Consider the following 22,159-nt stretch of genomic DNA (forward strand, 5'->3'; position numbering starts at 1 on the left):
GACACAGACGGCTCCGGCAATCCACGCCAATGCTCAATTGCGTTGAAGCATTGGCGTGGATTGTTTGGAGGTGTGGCACTGTCAATGAGGGAGATAATGGAGGACTGGAGGCGCGCCATCCTATGATGGGGTACCTTCCGCAGTAACGGGGCTATGGTGCAGCCAAAGGCGTCACAGGCGTCCTCGTCTGCGCAGCGCCGCATGTACTCTAGTACCCTTGTGTCCACTTGTGCACCTGCGGAAGCTATGTGGGTGCACCTGCGCCTGCTTGCTGCGGTGGTTTGACAAAGTTCATCCGGTGGCACCTGTGGTTGGCTGGTTGATTGTGGGGCTGGTTCGGGAGCTGTCGGCTCGGGTGTTAAGGCCAGCAGGGGATTTGCGTCTTCTGGCGCGTGCGGCTCTTCATTGGCAGGCTACTCTTCTGTATCTTGGAGATTGTCACAGCTTCTATAATACAAATGTAGAGTGATTAGTAACATTGCCACAAGGGACAAACACTCTCTTTTGATTACATGACATGTGAACACAGACATTTCTTAAAGGTACAGTATGAATACTTACGGTCGCATCTCCATGATGTCCTTGAGGAACATGAGCTGCTGGGTGTACATGTACTTCCTTTTTTTGCTTGCCCCATCACCACTTTGGCCTCTGGCCCCATATTCCAGGCGGAATTGATCCCGGGTGCTCCTCCACCGAGTCTTCGCATCATCTACTATACAAAGGATGGTACCAAAAAATGGTCAGTCATGATGTTACAGCACACAAATCTACACTTGTTGGAAACTTTTTCATTCCGTTACACACCAACATACATTACACAAGCTCAATGATGCTGTGACACACACGCTACCTTGGGCATTTGGAAAATGTTAACACAGGGACACACTATAGCATGTGGGTTTTATCTTTCGGTCGCGTGTGCTGCCTTTAGCCCACTCCATGCGACTTCTTTGCCCGTGCGGTCGTGGTATGCCTCTGCACGCGTGTCCCACAACTCTGGCCTCTCCTGGACAAGGCAGATCAGTTTCTCAACGTCACAACCCCTAGGCATGGCTGCAGTTGTCCGTGTCCAGCTCAGTATGTGCCAAACAAGTGCAAAGCACGTTCCTGGTTTGTGCTTGTTTGGACAAGTTTGCAAACTCATTTACATACACTTAACAAGTCTTGCGTGAAAAACGCATGTCCCACGGAAGTGCTTCTGTGTGCCATGCTTGGTTTTCACGCACCCATTGACTTCAATGGGTACGTGATGCGCGAAATACGCACAAAGAATGACTCACATAGGTCCGTGCGAGGCGCGTGAAAATCACGCGCGTTTCACAAACGTATATCACGTTCGTCTGAATAAGCCCTAAGAGTGAGTTGTGTAAGTAACAGTATGCAGGTATTTCATCTGGTATAGTGGTATGATTTAATAACTGTATATGTATATAGATCGTATAGATGTATACAGATCTAGCGGAGCCTCCGGGCATGGGGGGGGCCTGTGACGGCTGGCGGCATGGGCCCCCTCATGCCGCAGGCCCCATAGCAGCTGCTATGGCTGCTACAGCGGTAGTTACGCCACTGGACAGATGCGATGTATGGAGTGGGCTCAGCACGTAAACCCGCTCCAAACATCACCCCCCTGCTCCATGACGTGTATTTTCATCATAGGTCGGTAAGGGGTTAATGTCTATGGATTTAGAATATGGTGTCATAAAACCTCCTGTAGGTGTAATGTGTAGGTGTCCCAACACATTTTGCAATATAGTCTATCTGTGAAGATGGCCAGTGTTTAGACATAAGCATAGTAAATAATGTATTTTCTTTATGTGGCTTTATTAGGACATAGGGGGCTGCAGGCAGATCATGTTTGTATATGCCAGAGATTTCCTTATCTATGTAGTTGGAAGACCTCCATTTTTATGTAGGCTTGATCTGTACTTGATACAGACAATGTTCATCATAAGTGCTTATGCGTGTATCCTATGACAGTCTACCTTGATTTTTGCTGAATTCTGTGTCATTCAGAAAAGTTGCCATCTTTATGCATATAAATACTCTATTTGCATGTAAATTGTAAAATCAGGTCACAATGTCCAAAGTGCAAAAGGGCAGCACTAATGCCTACATTAATATACATATGGCAATTTGCCAACTGAAGCAAATTGATTTCAGACCAAGATGAAATGTGCACAGCTATGTGTGTTTGTGACTATGATGGAGAAATTAGATTGTAAGCTCCAGTGTGACAAAGACTGAAGAGGAATACAATATCTGTACAGCCTTACACAACATATATGACAGGCTACATCAACAATAGTGCATACAAACATATTTTCATATCTACCCTATATATTCACTAATAGATATTCACATAATGCAATGAAATAAATCATGCGTAAATATGATTAAGGCTACATGCACATGACCGTATGTTGCAGTCCGTAAATAACAGATGCGAAAAACACGGACAGCCCACGGATGGCATCTGTAGGATTTCTGTGGTTTTCACATCGCCATGCACTTGAATGGGTGAGAATGTGCTGCAATCACGGACAGCAGGAGGACCTGCTCTGAGTTTTATGGCTCGGTCCTCCGACCCCACACGGCTATAGAAATGAATGGGTCAGTGTGCTATCCGTTAAAAAAACGGATAGCACACGGATGAAAACAACGGTTGTGTGCGTGAGGCCTAAGTCATGAGTAAAACAACCGATATAGCTGCAATTTATGGCTTCTACACAGGTTGTCATTTAGCGTTCTAACATTTCTTAATGGCAAATCTGCCTAGTTATCCCAGTCTTGCAGTGGTATATAGTAGTGAAAGATGTAACACTCTGTTCACCTTTCCTATGGTTTCTATTGCTTTTTCACGGTCTTAATAGTATTTTCTACTGCGTTAATCTTTCTTGTAAACCTGATCCATTATAATTCTATGAGATCCATCAGGATTAGAGATAGGCGAAATGGAATTCAGACCGAATTTCCCAAAGTTTTAGCGAAATCCGAAATTTTTGGGGTTTTCAGCGCACAAATCACAGTAAAATAGCAGCCATAGGGGAGCGACTTGGTATTAATGGGCTTGGCCACTTTATGTTTATTTTCGCTTATGTTTGGCAACAGCATTATGTGCCACTTATTAATACATAATTACTAGAAGATCAGCGGCTATGTCTTCCTCTGTTAAGTGCCACCCCTTGTTAGTACAGCCCTTTCCACAAACTGTGCAGCGCTCCTGTTTTAAAAATGGCCGCTGATTGAGGGGCAGTGAGCCCCTTTGCCTACTGGGCCCCTGTGCATCTGCACAGGTCGTACAACACATATAGTATGAAAGCAGCTACTAGCTGGTTGCATCTAGATTGTAATTCTACACATCTAGATGGTAATTTTAACTGAGCAAGCTCCAGCAGGGCAGAAAGTTACCAGTGTGGCTAATTCTGGTGGAAATGTGTGATCTCACAAATTAAAAGGGGTGAACAAATACTTTTGTCTCTGTGCGCGCAAGTGCCGTTCAAGCGAGTGAATAACATTGATTATCTTCTTACAATGGCACCTGTCAGAGATTGGAATATATTAGGCAGCAAATGAATTTTCAGTTCTTGAAGTTGATGTATTGGAAGCAGGAAAAATCGGAAAGCGTAATGATCTTTGCGACTTTGACAAGGGCCAAATTGTGATGGCTAGACGACTATCCAGAGCTTCTCCAAACACCAGGTCTTGTGAGGTTTTTCCGGTATGTATTGGTTAGTACCTACCAAAAGTGATCCAAGGAAGGACAACTGGTGAACCGGTGACAGGGACATATGCAATCAAGTCTCATTAATGCGTGTGGGCAACAAAGGCTAGCATGTCTGGTCCGATTATACAGAATAGCTACTGTAGCAGCAGGATGCACTATCGGAGGAAGGCAATTCGGCGAAGGTAGTGTGATGCTTATTTTATCAGGATAATTCGCCCTGCCACACTGCAAAATTTATTCAAGAATGGTTTGAGGAACATGACAAAGAATTCAAGGTGTTAATTTGGCCTCCAAATTCCCGAGATCTTAATCCGATCACACATCTGTAGGATGGTCTGGGACAACAAGTCTGATCCATGGAGGCTACACCTCGCAACTTACAGGACGTAAAGGATCTGCGGCTAATGTCTTGGTGCCAGATACCACAGAACATCTTCAGAGATTGGGCCTCCATGGATTGGACTTGCTTTCCAGCTCATCCCCCAAATGCTCAATCAGGTTGAGATCTGGGGAATTTGGAGGCCAACTCAACACGTTGAACCCTTTATCATGTTCCTCAAATCATTCCTGAACAATATTTGCAGTGTTGCAGGGCCGAAAGAGGCCACTGCCATTAGAGAATAACGGCACCATGAAGGGTTGTACTTAGTCTGTGACAATGTTTAGATAGGTGGTACGTGACAAAATATCATTTACATGATTGTCAGGACCCAAGGTTAACCAGCAGAACATTGGCCAAAGCATCACACTACCTAAACCCGCTTGCCTTCTCCCCATAGTGCATCCTGGTGCCACTCCTACCTATGTAACCAATGCACACACATCCGGTCGTCCACATGATGTAGAAAAAATGTGATTCATAATGCCCATGTGCCCATTAAAGGCCCTTTCGTCAGTGGACAGGTTTAGCATGGGCACTTTGACTGGTTTGCGGCTATACAGCCCCAAACGCAGTAAGCTGCGATGCACTTTGTGTTCTGACTGTAAAGGAATCACTACTTGAGCAATTCCCCAGGGTGCAAGTTCATGGAATTGCTATACAAGCAATCTCCCCAAGACAGCTGGAGACTGTTTGGATGAAGCGTGCAGGTAAATCAGCTACCTCAAATCTGTCACCATTCTGGTCAGCAGAGTCTAAGGCTACTCTATAGTCTTCACCAGAGCCCACCACAAGGCAGGTTGGATTTGGCTGCATAGAACCCAGGTTGCTTTAACAGAATACATTGTTGGACATAGAGGTGCACAGGCACGCAATACCAAAACGGATAACCAGACAAGACAGAGGAGTAATCAACAAGCAGAGTACAAAACCAGGAGATACTAAAAGTCCAAAACAATGAGCAAAGGGTAATTTCAAAGACAAGCTGAAGTCCAGTTCAAAGAATCCAAACAGTCAAGGTATTTCAGGGTGTAACCAGGAGCTTGATCAGAAACACGCATACACAAGATAATCACAAAGCAACAATGAGAAAACCTGATAGGTTGAAGACAGAGAAATGAGATTGGCTCAGCATCTCATACCAGGGCCACCCAGAAGCTAGGCTAGTAGTCATGACAACTTTAGAGTGACAGACGTTTCCTAACATTGACACTTTTCTATCATAGACAGCATTGACTTTTTCAGCAATTAATGAACCTTGGGCACTTACGACTCTGTTGCTGGTTCACCGGTTACCCTTCCTTGGACCACTTTTGGTAGGTACTAACATTGCATGCTGGGAACGCCCCACAAGGCCTACCATTTTGGAGATGCTCTGACTCAGTCGTCCAGCCACCACAATTTGGCCCTTGTCAAAGTCACTCAGATCTTTACGCTTGCACATTTCCCTGCTTCCAATACATCAACTTTAAGAACTGACTGTTTACTTGCTGCATAATATATCCCACCCTTGTCAGGCACCATCGTAAGCAGATAATCAATGTTATTCACTTCAGCTGTCAATGGCCGTATAGTCTGTGGAGAAGGCTGTACTAACAAGAGGGTGGTGCTTCACATAGGATCGGTGCTGATCCAATAACCATAATGCTGTTATCAACATATTAGTGAAAATAAACACTTAGTGGCCAACCACATTAGTCCTAAAAGACATCAGAGAGTCAGACGTGAGTTTTAAGAACTTTTGGGGCATGTGCTATTCGCAGCAAATTTATTCTGACCGAATTGGCTGGCCAGTTTGATCAAAACAAAATTTGTTGCATATGTATATATATATATATATATATATATATATATATATATATATATATATATATATGTGGGGGGTACTGTAAATACAGTAAGTACTAACCACTATGTTTTTAAAAAAAAAGTTGCAAGGTGATGAGCAGCCTATATTTACTCTGAGTGTGGAAGCATTTCAGTCATGAGAACTCTTTCTGAAGTGACCTTGTCATAACCTGGAACTAGTCATGTCAATTGAAGCATATCATGAACACTAAACAAACATGACAGTCCTGAGGCACAATGGCCACTTACCCAACATTTTAGCTGCAAATGAATTGAGTTACAACCATGCTCTACAGAGAGGATACATTGAGATATGAATGGTATATTGTGACCTCTGTTTTCCAGATACAGCTGTCTTACTATGTTATGAGCTATTGTATGATGCACCTGGTATAGAAAATTCAAAGGGTATGTACAGCGCTGTGAAAAATATTCTTAGTTGTCTTTCTCTTTCTGTAAAATTTTAATGACAACCAACTAGGCATATTTGCCATCATGCTAACAACTTTTTATCTAAGCAATTCAATGCCATGATCAGAATGATTTCCAAGTAAAAAATATGTTTTTGTAGTAGAAAAGAAAAAGTCAGATGAAAAAAAATTGATAATGTTACTGCAACCAGGGAAACTCTATTTTTCTATTGCCAACCCCTGTGTACTAATACCGCTCCCTAATTTAGATACAGTATTTGAGAGTATCCCACTGGGAGGACCCTTCTCCAGACACCAAAGACGCCGTCTTTAATCAACTAAAGCAAAAACAGGTATCAAATATTTCATCTGATAAAAAAATATCAATATATATCAATAACTTATAGAAGTTTCCTGTGATTTTCCATTAATGGCCCAGCTTTAGAAGAGGCCATCAATGAGTGATCCAGTGGAGTCCCAACCCTGTGACCACCAATACGTAGAACCAATGGGCAGTCGCTCAGCCCCTTCAATGGAGTACATATACGATAACACACAAAATTGATCAATATTCCGTATAGATGCCAGATGCAAAACCTATATAGGTTAACTTCCCCAGTTGCCTTCCACTTCCGTTTTTCTTCTTGCATAGGGCCTGGATCACACACAAAGTTTTGATGCAGTTTTTGTGGTCGTTTTTGGCTCAGTTTTTTAACCAAAGCCAAGCGTGGATCTAAAAGGAACCAAAAGTATAAACAAAAGACTTATGCATCTCCTTTCTTTTATATCCACTCTTGGGTTTGACTAACAAACCTGAGCCAAAAACTGCCACAAAAACGGCATCAAAACTGTTTGGTTGATCCTGGCCTAAAGCAATAAAGAAAATGCCTGTGTTGTATTGATTTGGTGGGATTCATCTTCCTACAACAAATATAAATTCAAATAAATAAAATATCTTTATTTTAAGGCTTGAATGACAAAGAAGCTGAGTCTTGCTTCAGTGTAAAAGGTCAGCTAAGAGTGATCAGGTCATTTCTGTGGTAAATCAACTCTCAGTGGACACTATAAAAATTAAGAGGACTTCTTTAAGAGACCCGCTTGACCCCTTTTTAACCAGAATAGGACTTCTGACCTTCTATAGAAATTTATCACAATGTTTCAATTAAAACCTGGCAGCCACACAAGACTTTGCTGCCGCTGACCTCTCCGCAGAAAGCGTCAGACTCTTCTTCTCCAGCAGGCCAATCTCTACAAATACAATATAAATATAATTGGCTTATACTTGATTCTTTTATTTGGGATTTATGACATAGGAAAAGGCCAAGCAACCTGTTTTGTCCCTTTTACAATTTATTATTATTACATTATGATGTACACTTCATTTTATAAATAAGACTCTGTAAAAAAAAATAGTGCAGTGTGCCTCATTTAACTTTTTGGGCAGAATGTGGACCCCATAGTATATGTGGTCAAGTGGGATGGAATTATCTAGGGGTCACTGTGAGTATGGCTTTATGGTTTAAACTGTGGTCTAGGGATGGATAGATTTAGTGGATTTAGTTAAGGGATTTAACTTTTCTTACATTTTAAATGTTGACTGGGCACTGTCTGGAAAAATAATTAATATGTAGGAAAAGTGAAGAGACTCAACTTTTCAGAAAGTCAATGAAATGTTAAATATTTCTGGGTCCGGTGCCTATTTAACTGGAAAAGTATAGAACACTAAATATAGTTCTTAGTTACACAGTATAGTAAATAGCAATTTATTGATGTAGTAGTTTAAATTAATTAAATTAATCACAATGAGGCGATGGATGCAAATTGGCTTTGAACAAACCCACAAAATGTGTCCTTGGATTCATATCATGATAGGAAAGGCTGAGCTACCTTGGCCCCCAGAAAAATTCCCCTGGTGTTTGTTGCTCACGATGATGGCCTGAAATTCATGTATTTTGCCCTGTTCAGGCACTTTAATATATTACTAGTACGACAAAAAAAACTAATTACGTCACCAAATTAACCTTTTTGCCCATTTTTGTTTAGGATGTATTCTAACAGTATGCCAAACTTTAATACCTAATGCCTTTATGTGATATCCGGTGGCGTAGCTATAGAGGTCGCAGCGGTCGCAATTGCGACCGGCCCCCGCACCACATCAATAAAAAGTTACTATAGTAACTGGGGCCACGGGCCCCTGTTACTATAGTAACTACAGTTATTACCTTCCTGCTTCCGGAGCTCAGCGCACAGCATTCTGATCCTGGATAGAGTCAGGACAGCAGCTGCAGCTGAAGAGGAGGGTAAGATTAATATCCCTGTCTGCTGAAGCTGATTGGTGGGTTCCGACTCCCAGGACACCCGACAATCAGCTGTTTTGAAGGGGCTGCAGCGCTCGTATGAGAGCTGTTTCCCCTTCATTCTGGTCACTTTTTCACATTGTGAATCCGTGTTGGCGATTCACAGTGTGAGTAAGTAAGGGAAATTAAGGGGAAGCAGCACTCGTACGAGCGCTGCGGCCCCTTCAAACAGCTAATTGGCGGGGGTCCCGGGTGTCGGACCCTGACCCATCAGCTATTGATGGCCTATCCTGAGGATAGGCCATCAATGTTTAGGGACTGGACAACCCCGTTATGCCTACGATGAAGCATGCTAAGAGGGCCCATGAGACAGGATCACAGATTGTGTGATGCTGTCTGCTGGGCCATGTATCTAAGCCAATCACATGGTAGGCTTAGATACATGGCCCATGTGTGATCCTGTCTGATGGGCCCTGTATACAAGCCTACCACATGGTAGGCTTAGATACAAGGCTCCAGCAAACAGTAACCTCATACAGTATAAGATTACTGTCTGCTGGACTCTGTATCTAAGCCTACCTTGACAGGCAGTATCACACATGGGCCCTGTATCTAAGCCTACCACATGTGTTACTTATAGTTTTATTTGTGTTTTCTTACAGGTTCGTTTGTTGGACTACGTTGGATTTGAGGACTACTTCGATGACGGCTTTTTTTATTCTCAATAAAATAGTTAATGAGGGTTGTGTGGGGGTTTTTTATTCAAATAAAATATTTTTTCTATATCTTTGTATTTTTTTTTAAAACTATATTACTACCGCCTTAGTAATGGCCGCCGGCTGATTGACAGCATCCATTACTAAGTCAGTGGGTTAGTGTTAGCCGATGCAGAGGCTAACACTAACCCCCATTATTACCCTGGTAGCCACCACCACCAGGGGTGCTGGGAAGAGCCGGGTACGATCCAGTACCCAACTATCTGTAGTGATGGTCGGGTAATGGGGCGGCCGCAGGCTGGTATTATCAGGCTGGGAAAGGCCAGAAACAGCGGCCCTTTCCCCCCTGGTAATGCTAACCTGCTGCTGCTTTATTGTATCTAGCTGGTTATGAAAAATGTGGGGGCCCCCACATCATTTAAAAAATAAAAAATACTAATTGGAAAGAACGATGTGGGGTCCCCCCCCAATTTTCATAACCAGCCAGATACAACACAGCATCAGCCTAGCATTACCAGGGTGGGGAGGGCCACTGTTTTTGGCCTTCCCCAGCCTAATAATACCAGCCTGCGGCCCCCAGGTGCCCGGCCATCACTGCAGATGGTCAGGTACTAGTTCGTACCCGCCTCTTCTCAGTACCCCTGGTGGCGGTGGGTACTGGGGTAATAATTGGGACTAGTGTTAGCCTCTGCACCTGCTAACATTAAGCCACGCTGTCACGGAGCGGGTTAGTGGACCCACTAGGCCGTACCGCCGCAGCGGGGAGGCAGCTGGCCAAACAACAGGACACCCCAGAAATACAATGTCCCGCACAAGGGTACCTGAATAGTCCAGATGGTGGCTGCAGCTCTGGCACAGATGAGATGGGTGCAGCAGATGGCGCCAAACGTGGCGGATGACACAGGAGCCGCAAGTTGCGCCAGACGTGGCGGATTCCTCCGGACGTGGCAGATAACACAGGACGTGGCGGATTCCTCTGGACGTGGTAGATTCCTCTGGACGTGGCAGATGACACAGGACGTGGCGGATTCCTCCGGACGTGGCGGATGACACAGGACGTGGCGGATTCCTCCAAACGTGGCAGATGACACAGGATGTGGCAGATTCCTCTGGACATGGCAGATGACACAGGACGTGGCAGATTCCTCTGGATGTGGCAGATTCCTCTGGACATGGCAGATGACACAGGACGTGGCACGACTTGATACTAGGGCAAAGCACGGGAAACAGGAACGGGGAACAAGGTACGGGTAACAACAGGAACGGGAAACACTAAGGGACCATTTGCAAGACAGACTGGGAAAACTAACAACGCTCAGGCATCGAACTAGGGGGCTGGACCCCTCTTATAGTCCAGGGCTCCGGCGGAGGTGAGTGGATGCAAGCGCTGGCGTCTCCTGAGGAGGAGGCTGGGGCCAGCGCTTGCCGACTCGTGGCTGCGGCTGTCATCGGGAGGCTGGAGCTGGCAGCCCGCAGCCACGGACATTACAGTATCCCCCCTCTTATGCCCCCTCTTCTTGGGACCGGAGCGAGAGAGAAACTTCTTTAGAAGAGTAGGGGCATTGAGATTCTCCTCTGGCTGCCAGGACCTCTCTCCCCCCCTCCAATCCACCAAATAAAAGGTCTTTCCTCTCACTCTCTTGGTGTCCAAGATCTCCTTGACCCCAAAGATGTCAGAGGAGCCGCTGGGAGCAACCGCAGGGCTGGGAGTCTTGGAATAGCGGTTTAGGATCACAGGCTTCAGGAGGGAGACGTGGAAGGAGTTGGGAATCCTGAGGGTAGGAGGCAGCCGAAGCTTGTAGGCGACAGGGTTGATCTGCTGCAGGACCTCGAATGGTCCAAGGAACCTGGGAGCGAACTTGTATGCACCTTCAAGCGAATGTTCCGAGAGGACAGACAGACTTTAGTCCCCAGAAGATACTGAGGCGGCTCTCTTCTCTTAGTATCTGCCTTTCGCTTCATGCGATCTACTGCCAGCAAAATAGAGAACCGGGTCTGTTGCCAGATTTGCAGGAAGTCCCCATATGCAGAGTCAGCAGCGGGAACCAGAGATGAAGTCGACACAGGAAGAGGGACTCTGGGATGTTGACTGTACACTATGTGAAACGGAGTGGTGGGCTCACTTGTGTGGTTGTTGTAAGAAAATTCGGCCCATGGTAGAAGCTGTACCCAGTTATCGTGCTGTGCAAAGATGAAGTGGCGGAGATAATTCTCCATGATCTGGTTGATCCTCTCAACTTGCCCATTGGACTGGGGATGATAGGCAGAGGAAAAGTCAAATCTCACATCCAGGAGTTTACAGAGGGCTCTCCAGAACCAAGAGGTAAACTGAACCCCCCGGTCGGACACAATGTGAAGAGGCAAGCCATGCAAGCGGAAGATGTTCTGAATGAAGAGGCTTGCCAGACGAGGAGCAGAAGGTAGGCCGTTCAGCGGGATAAAATGAGCCATCTTAGAGAACCGGTCCACCACCACCCAGACAGTGTTACATCCTGCTGAGGGGGGGAGGTCAGTGACGAAGTCCATCGCAATGTGCTGCCAGGGGGCATTGGGTACAGGCAGAGGTTGAAGCAGACCGGCAGGCTTGGAGTGAGTCACTTTGTTAGAGGCACACACCGTGCAAGAAGAGACAAAGTCCAGAACATCCTTAGGTAGCGTGGACCACCAAAAGTGACGAGCAATCAGGTCTCGGGTTTTACGGACACCGGCGTGACCAGCAAGTTTAGAACCATGTCCCCAGCGGAGAATTCTTCTCCTGTCTGCCAACCGAGCAAAAGTCCTCCCAGGAGGGATGTCTCTAACCTGCAGAGGATTAGCAGTGACAATGCAGGACGGGTCTATGATGGTCTGAAGGGACTCCACCGTGTCTTCCGTCTCAAACGATCTGGACAGGGCATCGGCCCTCACATTCTTGTCCGCGGGACGGTAGTGGAGCACAAACAGAAAACGGGTGAAGAACAGCGACCACCTGGCTTGACGAGGATTAAGTCTTTGAGCGGACTGAAGGTAAGTGAGGTTCTTGTGGTCGGTAAAGATCAGGATGGGGTGAGCAGCGCCCTCCAGAAGATGTCTCCACTCCTCCAGAGCCAATTTGATGGCCAGCAGCTCCCGATCTCCAATGGAGTAATTGCGCTCAGCAGAAGAAAACAGTCTAGAGTAGTAGCCACATACTACTGCCTTTCCTTTGGAGCTCCTCTGGAACAGAAGTGCACCTGCACCGACAGAGGAAGTGTCCACCTCCAGTGAGAACTGCCGAGATACGTCAGGATGATGGAGGATCGAGGCTGAAGTGAAGGATTTCTTGAGGCTAATAAATGCGGACTCTGCCTCTGGAGTCCACACCTTGGCGTTCACACCCTTCTTGGTAAGGGTCGAGATGGGAGACGTCAGAGAAGAGAAGTTAGGAATAAACTGCGGGTAGAAATTGGAGAATCCCAGGAACCGCTGTATGGCCCTTAAGCCTTGGGGACGTGGCCACTCCAGGAGAGCCTTCACTTTCTCAGGATCCATCTTGAGGCCTTGATCCGAGATGATGTAGCACAGGAAGGGCAGAGAACTCTTCTCAAAGACGCACTTCTCCAGCTTGGCATATAAATTATTCTCCCTCAATCGTAGGAGAACCTGACGGACATGCCTCCGATGAGTCGTCTGATCTGTGGAGAAAATCAAAATATCATCGAGATAAACAACAACACAGACATAGAGTAGATTTCGGAAGATGTCGTTAACGAACTCCTGAAACACTGCGGGAGCGTTACATAGTCCGAAGGGCATCACCAGGTATTCATAGTGCCCGTCCCGGGTGTTAAATGCCGTCTTCCATTCGGCGCCCCGGCGAATCCGGACTAGATTGTAAGCCCCACGCAGGTCAAGCTTAGAAAAAATTTTGGCCCCTCGTATGTGATCAAATAGCTCAGAGATGAGTGGCAATGGGTATTTTTTCTTGACTGTGATCAGGTTGAGGCCCCTGTAGTCAATGCAGGGACGAAGGGATCCATCCTTCTTTTTAACGAAGAAGAATCCAGCCCCGGCCGGGGAGGAAGATTTTCGTATAAAACCCCTCTCCAGATTCTCCTTGATATAGGCCGACATGGATAGAGACTCAAGCAAGGATAGAGGATATACCCGTCCACAGGGAAGAGAGGCATTAGGAACCAGTTCATTGAGGCAGTCATAGGTGCGATGTGGAGGCAGCGTCTCAGCCTCCTTTTTGCTGAAAACATCTGCATACTGAGCAAAATGGGGAGGCAGTCCCGACAGCGACTGAGGCAGAGAAGGCTTGACAGGATGGATCTGCAACAGACAACGACCATGGCACTTGGAGCCCCATTGGAGAACCTCTCCAGAATTCCAGTCCAGGACTGGGGCATGTAGTCGAAGCCAAGGCAGGCCCAGCAGAACAGGATTGATGGCCTTGGGCAAAACAAGGAACAAAATAAATTCAGAGTGAAGTACTCCAACCTGGAGCTTCAACGGCTTGGTTTTCGAGATAATGGGATCAGGCAGAGGCAGTCCATTAACTGAGGCAACAGCCAAAGATGTCTCCAGGGGAACTGTGGGCAGCTGAATATGATCCACCAGCTCTTTCTGGATTAAATTTGCAGCAGAGCCAGAGTCAAGATAGGCAGAGACTTGATGCATCCTGTCGCCGGATACCAGGGTCACAGGAATAGTCAATTTGGAAGCGAATCCTCTGTTAGATTCCGTTGCACCTAGGGTTGTTTCTCCAACCAATCCTAGGCAATGGGGTCTCTCCGGCCTCTGGGGGCACAGACGCACATTATGGCCTCCATGGCCGCAATACAAACAAAGTCCAGAAGTGCGTCTGCGTTGTTTCTCCTGGGTAGACAATTTAACATAATTACTCTGCATCGGGTCCTCTGGTGGGACAACTGAGGAGGATTGCGGGACAGCAGAATCCAGCCTGGGAAGTTCTCTTCCCCGGAGAACCTCTTGGGAACGTTCCCGGATCCTCATGTCGACACGGGAGGCGAGTAGAATAAGATCGTCAAGGGTATATGGCAGATCGCGAGCATCCAGCTTGTCCTTGATCCCTGAAGACAGTCCCTGCCAGAATGTAGCCACCAAAGCCTCGTTGTTCCAGGTCAATTCAGCAGCCAGGATACGGAACTGAATGGCATACTCGCCCACGGAGAGGTTTCCCTGGTGTAGGGTCAGCAGGGATGCAGCAGTCGAAGAAACTCTCCCAGGTTCCTCAAAGATCAAGCGGAAGGTCTGTAAGAAGCACTGCAAGTCCCGGGTCTCTGGTCCCTGATGTTCCCACAGAGGATTGGCCCATGCCAGGGCTTTGCCGGTAAGGAGAGAGATGATGAAGGCGATCCTGACGTCATCCGAACAGAAGGACCGGGCATGTAGTCTGAAATGGATCAGGCACTGATTCAAAAATCCCCTGCAGGGCCTCGGATCTCCGTCATAGCGTAGAGGTAGCGGCAAGAAACACAGGGGGTTGGTACCGGTACAGACAGGAGGTGTAGCAGGCGGAATCGCAGGAACGGGTGCGGTGATGACTGTGGTTGGAGCAAGCAGCCGATGGGCTATGGTGTTAACCGACAGGAGGAGCTGGTCTTGTCGTGACTGGAGATCCTCCATCTCAGCCAGCATGGCTTGTGTAGTCAACATCTCAGGTTGACCAGCGGGGTCCATGGCCTGAGCGTACTGTCACGGAGCTGGTTAGTGGACCCACTAGGCCGTACCGCCGCAGCGGGGAGGCAGCTGGCCAAACAACACGACACCCCAGAAATACAATGTCCCGCACAAGGGTAACTGAATAGTCCAGATGGTGGCCGCAGCTCTGGCACAGATGAGATGGGTGCAGCAGATGGCGCCAAACGTGGCGGATGACACAGGAGCCGCAAGTTGCGCCAGACGTGGCGGATTCATCCGGACGTGGCAGATAACACAGGACATGGCGGATTCCTCCGGACGTGGTAGATTCCTCTGGACGTGGCAGATGACACAGGACGTGGCGGATTCCTCCGGACGTGGCGGGTGACACAGGACGTGGTGGATTCCTCCAGACGTAGCAGATGATACAGGACGTGGCAGATTCCTCTGGACGTGGCAGATGACACATGATGTGGCAGATTCCTCTGGACGTGGCAGATTCCTCTGGACGTGGCAGATGACACAGGACGTGGCACGACTTTATACTAGGGCAAAGCACGGGAAACAGGAACGGGGAACAAGGTACGGGTAACAACAGGAACGGGAAACACTAAGGGACCATTTGCAAGACAGACTGGGAAAACTAACAACGCTCAGGCATCGAACTAGGGGGCTGGACCCCTCTTATAGCCCAGGGTACTCACAGGTCAAAGGTCGTTCAAGATGTCTGGTGTGCGCGCTGCCCCTTTAAGAGCGGGCTCCGGCGGAGGTGAGTGGATGCAAGCGCTGGCGTCTCCTGAGGAGGAGGCTGGGGCCAGCGCTTGCCGACTCGTGGCTGCGGCTGTCAGCGGGAGGCTGGAGCTGGCAGCCCGCAGCCACGGACATTACACACGCCTTAGTAATGGAGGTTGTTAATCAGCCGGCGGCCATCACTAAGGAGGTAATAATAAAGATTTTAAAAATACAAGGACATAGAAAAAATATTTTATTGAAATAAAAAAACACACAACCCTCATTAACCATTTTATTGAGAATAAAAAAAACGCTGTCGTTGAAGTAGTCCTCGAATAAGACGTAGTCCAACGATCGAACCTGTGAAATAACACTAAAAGAATAGCCCCAGTACCCCTGAGGAACATGTCGGGGGGCTCTTTGTAATCTTTTAAACAACGTGCTTTGTTGCTGGATTCTGTGATTCTACTATCGATTTAGTACGGCGTTCTGCAGCCGCCGGCCTTTCATTAGTACTGTGTACCATATACTACATAGGCATTGTCCTATAGTAGTACTCCTCCAGCAGCATGCCTGTTTATTTTTAAACATATATTTGGTTCGTCTGTTTGATTATATAGCTCAATAAAGATAATAATAATTTAGTGGTAGTTGGGAAATATTGTTTCACTGCCGGTTGGCATTTTTGTATATAAAGCATAACAATTATTATTCTTACCTTTCCTGGGTCCAGCGCTGGAGCCGCAATGTCAGTGAGCTGGGCCCTATATATAATCCTATCATGTGTGATATTGTCTGCTGGGCCCTATATCTAATCCTATCATGTGTGATACTGTCTGTTGAGCTACTGTATCTAATCCTATAATGTGATACTGTCTGCTGAGCCACTGTATCTAATCCTATCCATAGTTTATAGGGTCGTAGTGCTATAGGAATGCTGTCTCCTATACACACACATATACATACACACACACACATACACACACATATATATACACACACACACACGCACATTTTTTGGGGGGTATATGTATTGGGTCTATTTCCTCTGACGTTTTAAGTCCTTAGCGACGCCCCCGGCTGCTAGTGCTGCATTGTTGGGTCACTTAGGAGACCCAGCGATGCAACTGAAGGTTGCGGGCCATCGGCCAGGAGAAGTTTGCAAAGGGGGGGCCCAATAAGAACTTTTGCATCGGACTCCATGAGCCTTTAGCTATGCCCCCGGTGATATCCATCAATAAACAATATCATTAGACTCTACCAACAATGTTCTAGTTTGAACAATATTACTCCTACTCTAGTACTAAAGTTCTTACACACATACACTCAGAAAAATATATTAACCAAAAAAATAAATTTAAATAAATTTAAAAAAAAGAATTCCAAAGAGTCCAGTGCAGGATGTGGGGTATATACAGAGCACTATATGGCAACTTGTTCTTGGTAAAAAATAAAAAAAAACAACACATGCATTTAACTATGGGTTGATAAAAATGGCTTTCAAGCCTTTATGTAAAATATTTCCTCTTACACCAAAAATAACCAGTAACTAAAAAAATGACAATCACCTCTTAATAAATTTGGCTAATTTTGCTTCAACATCAGAAAATTAATGCCATTTTTTGTATAGTTAGAAGTTACACAATTTTCCGATATTCTAGCTGTATTAATTCCTCACGATTTTCAAGATCTCTGCTTGTTATCAATCAGTAGTAAACCATTGTTTACTTCAAGTTGATAAAATTCTATCCATGGTCATGTAATGGACACACAGGTGCACGGCTCGTTGCAGTTGCAGTATGTATATCAGAGTTGTGTCTTCTATTGATCCCAGCACCTGTGTGTCCATCACATTACCATGGACAGAATTGTATCCACTGTAAGTAAACAATGAATGTACCTACTGAATAACAACAAGCAGAGATCTTGAAAACAGTGAGCAATTAATATAGAAATTATATTGAAAAATTAGGCTCCCCTATAGGACTTCAAAAATGGCAGGAAATAAAAAGCACCATTAAAAATACATATAAAAATGCCATAAAAAACAAAACCTTGAAACGCTTTTTACATGCATTTTAAAATGTAGGAAAAAAAAAGAGCTTCTACTATAAATGACAATATATACATTACTGTTTTACACATAATCATAGGCAAGTCAGAAATTAGATTTCTACTGTATTCTTTAACTTACCTGTAACTTGAGGATTTTTCTAATTGAGAAAGATTGTTACCGTTCACTGGGTTTATTCCCTTTGATGATTTACAATTAGGTTGAAACCAAATTGAACAAAACCATCAGTTTTAAGTTGTACTTGACTTTCATTAGCATCTAAATACAAGTCAATGGGGAACAGAGACTACAATGAAAAATCCCAGTATCTCAAAGGCATATAAATTAATTACCACACGTATTAAGACTGAATACAACCATGAGACATTCTGTGTTTCTGTATTTTAAAAAGATTTTTAAGCTCCGCTTCTTTTATATCATTACCAAAAAGCTATTTGATAGTGAAATGTCAGTATAATATTTATCACAAACTTTTCAATTATTTTCACATGCATTTGATCAACAAAAGGGAAGACTTTTAGTGTATAGGAGAAAAAAAATACAAATTTTATTTCAAAATTAATAAGATAAGAGACTTTTTGGCAGTATCAATATTGTGTTTTTTGTAAAGAACTTTTTTTTTTAAATTACTTTGGGATTAACGCAATGTTTTACATTTATTGTAAATTGACCTGGAAAAAGCTAGTAGACCAAAACTGGGTGTTGTGCATGTTTCTACCCTGGCAAATCCGTTGCGTTCATGCATTATATGGTTGGCCATTCAGTAAAACAGCTGGAATGAAATGCCAAATTTCCCCTGTAGCAGATGCTCCAGGGCAAATGTATGGCTAGGTAAGGCTTTCCCTTGTGTTAACAGCTGATCGCTGGGGGTTAGAGAAGCTGGACCCACAGAGATCAGCAGATTGCCAGCCTGGCCGGTTTCTCTTCATGAGGCAGTCCTGTTAATTTGTGTGTCCCCTACATACAATTTGTGGGCAACATTTATCTAATGGTAACTGTCTTACTACAGTAGATTATTAGATGATTGTTACCAGGGATCTGTACAGTATATAAGGAAATGCTATGAACACACAGATCATTTTCTTCTTAGCATCTCAGACAACAAATTTGCCCCATAATAGATGCGGGTTTGCTTAAAAGGGTTTTCCAAGACTAACTATCTAATTACTATGTACCAAGGTTGGCAATCAAAAACAATTTGTAATTTACTTACGTTTCAGAAAATGCCCTCTTTTCCCGTCTGCGTCGCTAGTCACGTGACGCTGCCCAACTGTGATTTTTACACTTCTGGTGACGTCCCGTCTATACCCTGCAAAAGCCTCCCTCCGGCCTCCGGACTGCACACCACTTCATGAGTGACGTCTATTACACGGGTTGTTTCAGATAGGTCATATCTCTGGTCCATGCATACTCCATGCAAGCACCTTCTATTTTCACACAAACCCCTATGTATTTACTGTGCAATCATATAAATGCAGCTGCGGTTTAAAAATCATACAGTAAATCAAATGCATTTGACGGCACGGAAAAAAACAAAAAACACAACTACTGTGAAATCGCATTTCCCAGTATGACCTGACAAATGATTCGCGCTTGCTGGAATATGTAGTTCCATCAATAATTGTACCACACAGACAACAGCAACATGAATAGAAAATGCAAGGTCGAGGCAGTGGAAGCATAAAACCCTAGACCAGACCCCCATATTATATCAGACTCCATACCTTACCATACCATACCATACCATACCCGAAATTTACTTATACCCCAGACAAGACCCTTAAATGAATTCAGACCATAGGTCAGATCCCCAAATATATTCAGACCCCAGACCAGACCCCTATATTTATTAACATCTCATACCAGACCCCTAAATAAATTCAGACACCAGATCCAAAATTTAATACAGATCTAACACCAAACCCCAAAACTAACGGCCGATCCTAAATCAGACCCCTAAATAATTTCGGACCTCAGAGCAGAGCCCTTAAACTAATACATACCCCTGACAAGTCCCTAAAATTAATACAGACCCTAGACCAGAGCAAAAAAATCTGCAGACCCTTTATTTACTCACAGCTTCTCACTCTTAGATCCTCTTTAGCCCAAACACAGGGTCCTAAAAGTGACAGCCACCACAGCAGAGGACCAGAAATGAGAAGGGTCAGTGATATGGATGACTTTTTCTTATTATGTTATTTTGGTTTACTGGCAAGATGTAAAATGTTTAATATAGTTCATTAAAAAAAAATATATACACTTGGATATACAAAGAGTCGTTTACCACTCACTTAGATAGGACTAAGCTGCAGTACCAGGCACAGCCACAACCGAATGCACAGCAGGAAACCTCCATCCGATTTTGATGATCGGAGGGGGTTCTGGGAGCCGGACCTCCACCAAACAAATATTAATGGCCTATTCTAAGGATAGGCCATCAAAATTAACTTCCCAAAAAAGCTTTTATACTTGGTGAATCAGTTGTACTCTGGTTAGCAGCAAGAAAAGCTAGACATTACAAGAAAATCTGCCAGCACATTGTGACTTCTTAATCCTAGCACTGTAGGTGTGCCCAATACCCTTGCAAACATTTTAACAAACAAATAAACATTGTTAAATGCATTTTATAATAAAAATATCACCAGAGCCAAGACAACAAATAATGAAAACATGCTCTGTTCTAACATCTCATTGTCTGCAATTGGACTTTCATACCATAAACTTCAAGTTATAACTGAGTATCAAAAAGGGCAGAGCAAATTCCCTTTTTCATAAATTGTTATTGCAGGTTTAAGGAACCACACAAAGGTAGAAAAGTAAAGTAAAAGTATAAGCGACAGTGCAATAACAGTATAAACCTGGCTAAAAGTCCAGAATATGCTGTAACAACTGCACAGAGGCTACAAGGGAAATTAAGAAAAATGAAACCCCACAAAATCAGCATCTGGGTTGCAAGAGTAGGATCCATCACAAGGAGGGAGGAATCCCCAGCAAACAGCTGATATTATTACATATCAAATTAATAGCCGTCTATGTAGATGTCTCATCATCTAGACCATGTCTCATGTCCGCCAGAATGAGAGGCAGAGCCAATCCGTGATCCATGTGATTGGCTGGAGAATGCAGCCAATCAATGTGGGCATTTCACTTATAAAATGCTTGTAAATCAGTGCATCAAATTGAGTCAGCCAATCAATTGGGGCTGTATAACTGATCTGCATAGACTGATTGGTTATCTATTAGTACCTCTATAAGGTACAGTACAGTGCTACATGAGCTATATTACTATCTACCTCTGCCAGGAAGAGTTGCTCCTTTGGATACCATGTGAGAGTTGCTCCATTTTATTTCTACTTCACAGAAGACATAGAATGTGATTTCCCACCTTCCAGCAGTTCTTTCTGACTTTTATATGTAAGGACTTGCTTTATCTGTATTAGTTATCTTTCTATATTTCATTAACCTATTTAGTTTTTTTCTTGTTGGGATGACATTTTAAGGGCTTCAATATTTTCACCATTGTTCAGACAACAGCACACATCTAAAATAGTATCCAAAAAAAGTGGTCTTAATTCGTCAAACATCATATGCTAAACAGCAATGTTTTGGCCCATTGTACCTATAGGGTTTTTCTAAATTTTGGAAGCTTTGGAACACATTACTAGTCTTCCATAGAGTTATGGTTTCAAGTTACAATATTTTCAAAATACAGTGGTCGTCCTGGTAAAAACTTTTTCAATTTGAGGGGCCATTCAGAACAAACGTGACATAATCCTTAACGGCACACAAATGCAGTCAGAATCATTAATTTCTATCAAAAATGATCGAACATCTGCGGCCAGCATAAGAATACTACAAGAGAAAAAAATAAATTCTAACTCCAAGAACTCATTACTCCTCACCTATCTTTCCCAGGACTTGTGTATAATTTGACTTTATGGTAAATACAATACAATATATCATATAGAAACATTTTGTTAAAATAGTTTTTCTGAATTTGCATGGTGATGCCACCGCCATTGTAGAGGTAAGGTACTATTTCATCACCGCCAGTGGCGTAACTGCTGCTTTAGTAGCCATAGCGGCTGCTACGGGGCCCGCGGCCTGAGGGGGCCTGTGCCATCTGTAGTCGCGGCCTCCCTCCAAGCCCGGTAGGATGCAAATACTACTGAACGCTATGGCAGTGCAGGGAGGTATCTTCCTACTCTGATATTTACTAGGCTACAGGCAGGGCCGGCATTAGGGGGAAAACTGGGCAATTGCCCAGGGCCCCCATCCCACGGCTTCTACGGGGCTCGAGGCGGCCCGCGCCGCTCAGCCCATAACATTTATAAGTTGGGCCCCCTCACGC

The sequence above is a fragment of the Rhinoderma darwinii genome, chromosome 1, assembly GCF_050947455.1.
Source record: "Rhinoderma darwinii isolate aRhiDar2 chromosome 1, aRhiDar2.hap1, whole genome shotgun sequence".
NCBI lineage: Eukaryota > Metazoa > Chordata > Amphibia > Anura > Rhinodermatidae > Rhinoderma > Rhinoderma darwinii.